Source organism: Lonchura striata, chromosome 1A (genome assembly GCF_050655825.1).
Source record: "Lonchura striata isolate lonStrDom1 chromosome 1A, ASM5065582v1, whole genome shotgun sequence".
Taxonomy (NCBI): domain Eukaryota; kingdom Metazoa; phylum Chordata; class Aves; order Passeriformes; family Estrildidae; genus Lonchura; species Lonchura striata.
In genome coordinates this window covers 28,129,549-28,136,824 of record NC_140741.1, presented here as the reverse complement: position 1 = coordinate 28,136,824, position 7,276 = coordinate 28,129,549, and positions in this window count along the sequence as shown.

Genomic DNA, 7,276 nt, shown 5'->3' with positions numbered 1-7,276 from the left:
GAACAGAATGCCTAAGGGCTCATCTTCATGACCGAATGAACTCAAATTACAATTGTGTGTTGCTGTGTGCATGGTTTTTGGTCATAGTCTTGATCTCCTATTCCCAAGAAGAGATATTTGAAGTAGGTCACCTCTCAATATAGGCTAAATCTTGACTTCTGCATTCAGGCTAGTGCATATGTGTTGTGCACAAATTAGAGTATCTTGAATATAGATTTATTCCCTACAGTTTCCTGTTATTCCAACTTGGCTGTTTGTGTCTGTCTTCCCATTAGTAGTCAAAAGTAGAAAGTTACTCCTACCGAATAGAAATGGTCATATCTGTGTCCTGCCTGCTTGCTTACACATCAGTTTCCCTTACTGAGAGTTGATTGATTCTATAAAAGTATTCTCTCATTTTGATGTTGGCTTTAGCAGTTTAGCTGAATTCTTGTTCTTTGGTAATACACATCCTATGACTCCCTCGGTGTGTGAGCTTATTTGGTTTTAGTGTTACTCAGTAAGTAAATGGATGAGCTGTCTGGACCTCATCTCACTTCCCCGATTTGGTGTGTGGACATCTAAGCAGCTAAACTGATTTGAACAGAAGTAAAAATGCAGAAAGCTAAGACAGGAAGTTTCAAATGTGGGATGTAAATAGCTAAATTAGGAAGTTGTCATTTTCATTGGTCTCTCCTGTATTTACTGGCAGGTCCTTCAGGTTATTTGTTCTGTTGGAGCATTGAGTAGGGGTGGTTGTTTTAAGTGCAGTGGCAATAATGAGCTCTGCTGGCAGTTTGCCTCTGAAAGCTGCAAGAGCATATTGATATCAGCTGGGACAGAGTGCTGCCAGTCCTACCCCTGGCTCAGGTGTGCCTTCCTGCTTGTGCACAAGACCTGTACTGTGTTGTTTGGCTGATCCCATGCCCAGATTCAATGACCCAGGCTGCCCAGGAGTACAGTGATGCACCTGCAATTGACTGGTAGCAGAGGATCATAGCCTTGTTTCTGTGTGAGTCCCAATGACTTGACTGTCCTCTCTGGTTCAGTTGCTGCCCCAAGGGAAAGCAAGTGTCAGCTCAATTGTCACATCCAGGCTATTCTAGTTCACAGGGAGTCCATTTGCATAGTAACATGTAAAATGCGAAGCTTGGTGTCTTTACCATAATTTTTTGTTGGTTGGTAATTCATTGTTGGTACTTGTTGAGGTGGCTTGGTTTGTCTTTCTGGGAAGGCAGTGACTAGATGAGCAGGGGCCAGACTCAAAGTTGGATGAAGGCAGATGGGACAAAGCTAGGTAGAGCAATGATAAGCCGGAGGAAAATGGGTCAATGAGTATCAAAAAGCCACGTAAAGGTAAAATCATGTTACAGAAACAGCTTTTTGCAAGTACTATATGTTTTTCTTGTGTGTGACTTTCAGGGCTTTTGCACAAAGCTCATACAAGCCACACTTTTGCATATGCCTGTACATCCCTCTTCTGTGATATGGAAGATGAAATAAGATAGTTACGGGAGCTTGTGGCACTGCTGTCCAAGCATAATCCTTCACCTATATGGATGGGAGATTCCAGACATAGCCAGGGGGAGCTGGAGCCAAGTTAGCCTTGGCATGTACCTTCCCGTGGATCATGGCGTGCTGCTGACTGCAAGTGTTTGGAGCCTCTTTGAAATCCCTCAGGGCAGGTAGGCTGAGGGTTGCTAGTGGCCGAGGCTGGAGGGTTATGTCCTGTTTGCTCCAGGGCAGTCTGACCTGGCTGTTACTGGTACTGACAAGGATTGGTAACATGGAGCTGGAGGGTGGCTCACTAGGAAAACAGCATCTGATGCCTAGAGAATGGCATATTCTGTGAAACATTCAGAGCTCTGCGGAGGTGGGCCTCACCCTTGCTTCGCACATGATGGAGTGAGGGCAGCATTGTAAGAAAGTAATTCTGGATTTCCAAAGAGCTGAAGTGGAGTAAAAAATGGTGGTATCCAATCAAATGCAGACACCTCCATGTTATGTACCACAAGACAAATCATAGGAGGTCAGTAGTGATCCAAGAAAATGCAAATACAGAGGAAGCAGGAACAGTTTTAATGTGGCAAATAAATGAAGCAGATCAGGTGGTTGCTGGTAGATCTGTACTGTGGAGCAGGAAAAATTCAAGTGACTGGGCTACAAGTCACTGATCACCTTGTGAATCAAAACTTGGGTACGTCCTACTCACTTGATGTGACCCCCACAAACAGGAACTTCATGTAAAACAAACCTTTCCTTGTCCCTACTGACTGGAGGTCCTGAGGTCCCATAGCATGTAAATACTTAGGACTCGTCTGTAAATCTGAATCTTGATGACTAACCAAATCCAGATATTCATTTGTAATTTTGCTAACAAATTGTTACTACTGTATATGTCTGCTGTACAAACACACTTTTGAAAGTTGTATCCCAGATGTATGATCTCAGACAAGCTTGAGATCTTATCCATAAATAAATAAATGTATTTGCAGAATGTGTTGTGTCTCTTTTTGTTAAGTGGGTTACATCTTTGGCACTTTAGTTGTTGCAGAAGAGTTTTTTTTTAATGTATAAACATTTATTTCAGAGGCTACAAGGAATGTAAGTTGCTACTGTATGTGAAGAAACATGAATGATTACAGGCAGTTTATCTTTGAATTTTGTTTTGATGTACAGCAGCTGCAGCAGTCCAGATGGTACACATAATTTTTATGGAACAGAAGTATTCAGAAAAACAAGGTACTTATTACTAAATGTAAAGTAAGTAACAAGGAGGTGAGGTCTAAAGCAGGTAATAGTGAATTGAATTCAATTATTGAATCATCTAGTTTTCTAACACACACTGGTGGATAAGAGTTGTAGAAATTAGTTGAATTTGCATTTCACGTTTCAGAAGGAAAAATGTCATAGCTGATACCATGTAACAACCAGCACAGTGTTCAATAAAACTAGCTTTTAAATGGGCTGAAGGTACAAGGTTTTTAGGAAATCATCAAAAATAGATGGAAAAATATCAAAGTACTGTATTGAGAGTTAAGTGTCTGAGCTGCTGCCAGCTGCACTACCTCTCATTAGAGAAAATTTTGATGTTTAGGCACTACTGTCTAGCTCTTATTTGGAAGAAATTCGTGTTTACTTATTACTAAATTACTTAGTCTGTGTAAAACTAAAGGTAGCTGAGGGACATTTGGTCTAGTTAGGCTGAGCAAGTACCACGATAGGAGATTAAATATAATAATGGCAAATGCAAGTAACTTAAAAGAATTCCAACTTTTTTTTATATTCCTGGACCTCGATGAAGTGCATAGGGAACATTCTGCATCATTGCAGAGGCTCAGTCAAAATTAGTTTATGCAAAGTTCACATACACATGTGTTTTTTAATACATCTGTGATTACAATGCTTGCCTCTGGAAGAGGCTGGTTTTACCTTGGCCTTAATACGTAAGCCTGATTTTGACAAGTTGGTGTGATCAAATTGCTCTATTTAATTAAATCAAATTGTCAACACACGCAATCTCATTTCTTAATTTCTAGTTGCTTTTATCTTTGATGTACTGGGAGTATGATCCAGTTTATCCACCTTCTCTGAGAGATAAAGTTTTGCAACAGATTCAGAAAGTAATTTTGAAAGTAGTAATTAAATTCTGTCATTCTGTCTTGACATGTTTGGACTAATGAATTTAATTTCTGGGAAAAAAAAATAAAGGAGATATGTATTTCTATTTTTTTTTTAAACTAATGTTAGAATGAGGAGAGTACTAGGGTAGAAATAGTTTAAGTTCAGAACTCATTCTTTACTTGGAAAAGTAGGACACAGTTCAGAGGGAGTAAGTTTGACCTCTGGAGTCACCAACAGTATCTTTATTCCTTGTCATGAATCAGAAACAAAGTTTAGGTGAGCCAAAGAAAATCCATCAAGAGTAAAGTTTCTCAAGATTTATTACCTCCTAGTACAGGCACCTACAAAATTTCATAAGCAAGAAATAACAAAGATGTAGTTCACGTACAGAGAATATGTTTGTACTTGTTGTTGCTTAATTTATTTCGCTTCTTCCAGGCCTTCCAGTAGAATTGACAGATGTGAGAGAAGGTAGGTGGTTTGGGCAGTCTGTTCTTCCTTAAACCCCACTTGTGCATGTTATGTGTTTGCCTGGAAACTCGGATTTGCAGCATTTATGTGAAGACCTTAATGCCATGTCTTCAGGAAACCTTTTATGTAGATAGGTTTATGCAGGGTTTTCGGTACCTGCCTTTTGTTTTCCCTTGGTTAAATACAAGGCACACTACAGATTAAGTTTAACTTGATCTACACTGTGCCCTCATATTTCCTGGACAGCTTCACTAGGTCTGTATGTTCCAACAAGAAAGTAAGTTGCTTTTAGAATATTGCAGTGGTTGTGTTACCTGTTAATACTCTGCTTTGCAATATGTACAGGGCATACTGTTGTATTAATAATATTGCTAAATACAGTAGAAATAGGATAGAGTTATTTGGGTGCACATTTATGATGGAATTCTAGTCTGCAGTACAAACTGACTCTTTGGTGAAAGCTTCCCTTCACACATGAGGGACAAATCCACAAAGAACAGAAGTAATGAGAGTCTGTGTCCTGTTTGAGGCATTTCTCCCAAAAGCTCGTGGGCCTGATTGTGCAGTCACTTTTTGCATAATTGTTCCCTGGATTTCTAAAGCTGCTCCTGCCTGCTTTAGTAACAGGAGATAGCCAGTGACCTGTCTACACCTTAATTCTAAATTAAGACCTGTCTTTTGCATGTAGGAGTGTGTCACAGGTGAGTTTTTAAGAGTGCATCAATGTGGGTGTAAGTGAAAACGTTTTATTAATGATTAAATTATGATCAAAGATTATTAATTGACACCTAAATGTAAAGTGAATGATGATAGAATTGTTATTAAGCAATAATTGAACAGTAAATAGTGATTTAACAATGTTTTAAATTATTGTTTGAACAATAATTTACACTCTGGTCAAACACTCTACTACTTACTGTACATCTAATAATTAAGCTATAGCTAGATTTATAGAAGCTGCAGCAAGTATGCAATATACTTTAAGGCTTAATGTAAAATGTCACTTTCCTCATTATAGATCTCAGATGTTTGGTAAGGGGCTCTTTCAACCTTGAGCATGAACCTTAAGAGCCATCCCTGTCTGAGGGGGACATCCTTGCTGAGCAGCCTGCTGCTGTACAGGAGAGCCCAATGGGCTCATGGGGACTACAGGCATTTCTTTAGAGGTTCAAATTACTGACTCGTAGTCAGTAATTTTAGTAGTAGTCAGACCCTTTTGGTGTATGTGCAGGTGTGCAGCTGTAGCAGTTTCTGTTCTGTCTAGTCCCAGCTCAGGCTGGTGCTGATCTCCTGATAAGAGAGGCCTAAACTCTTTGTTCCTGGATAAGATACGGCTTAGGATGATTCTCATGGTTTGCACTGCAGGGATGATTTCAGTCAGGTCTCCTTTTTGGTGATGCCTGAACCAAAGTACTGTCACTCAAGTCAGAAGGGCTGCATCCATCACAGGGATCTTACATGATGAAAAAAAAAAAAAAAAAAAATTGGGACTATCAGTGGTATCAGCATTGTATAAAAGAATTGTGGTCTCTTAGGTTGCTGGTATCAGCATCTAAAGTCTGAGTACAGGAATGTGCTGGAGCACTGCACTGGAAAATTATTTTTCTCCAATTGAAACACTTGCATTAGGTAGGGTAGCCTGTATTCTTTATGCCTGCTCTCCCTCAGGGGAAAGAATGGGATTTTCCTCACAGAAGGGTAGAGACAAGGGGTCTGTTAACAGCCACCTGATGAAGGAACATCTCAAAAGGGAATGGCTTGTGCAATTGTGTGATAGAAGCTCTTGGGAAGAGTGTAATGTTACAGCTGCCCTGTCATTGTTTAAGTGATGGATGATATGGTGATTCCTACCACAGATGTAAGCACTAGGAGCTCTTGCAGTTCAAGCAAGAGGCTTCTGGGGAGCTGAGGCTGAAGGACTAGGAGTTACAATTATGAAGAAAAAATTGTGAAGTTATTCTTTCTTTCAAAAAGAGAGAACAAGATCTGATGGAGTAACAGTAGAAACCAAAGAGCCCAGGAATAACATGATACAAAGCTAAAATTAATTCCTATCTTTAATTATAGACTTTTTCCGAAGTATAGGTGAAACAAACAAAAGGGATTTTAACACAGAAAAAAACTTGAAGCAATCTGGAAACCAGTATAAGACACGAGAATGGCAAAAAACCCAGCAGTATATGAACAGACATAGGGATCATCTCCCAAGTGCTGTTATTAATTGGGGCATGTTCAAACTCATTTAATTTCTTCAGCTCCTTCATACTTGTGGAACCTCTCCTACACAAAAGTTTAAAAGGAGGCTGTAGGATTACTGATATTTTCCCAAACAGTGAGTCTGATAGCCTTGTCTCTGTGTGCCCTAACTGCAGTGAGCCATGGATGCCCTGTGCTTTAGCCAGCTACTTGTGTCCAGCACTGTCTTGCTAGAACTTCTCTCTCCACCCTCAGCTACAACAAGGTGTGGCAAGCCAGGAGATGTTCTGTTTGTAGCTGTGTGCTGCAGCTGCAGGTTCTCAGCATGATAGCAAAAGATGAGCAAGGGGTTGCAGACTGGGAAAAGGAGTAAACAAAGTAGAATAATAGAACTGTTTAGTTTGGAAAAGACCTCTTAGTTTGAGTCCAACCACAAACCCGGCACTGCCACATCCACCACTAAACCATGTCCCCAAGTGCAATATCTACGTGCCTTGTAAATACCTCTGGGGATAGTGACTCAACCACTCCTCTGGACAGCCTGTTCTAATGCTGGATAGCCCCTTCATTAAATATTTTTTTCCTAATATCTAGTATAAACCTCCCCTGGTGCAACTTGAGTCTGTTCTTTCCTGTAGTTTAATATCTGGGAGAAGAGGCCAACCCCCACCTTGCTTCAACCTCCTTTAACATGTAAAGTGCAGTAAGATCCTCCCAAAGGTCCTTTTCTCCAGGCTAAAGATCCCCGGTGCTTGAAAATGCATCAGACTCAATTGGTCCACATGGAATAAGAAACTCTTGTCTTGTAAAGGTGTTACTTTGAAGATACCAGACTTTGGGTAGGTAGAAGGGACTATAGTTAGTAAAAAAGCAGAATCAGAATGTGAAATTTTGTCTTGCTTCCTGGTTATAATTAAATGCTTACGTTAAATGTTTGGGAAAGAAATCACAGAATCACAAAATTCATCATGTTGAAGAGGGACTGCAGTGGTCATTTGGTCCAGCC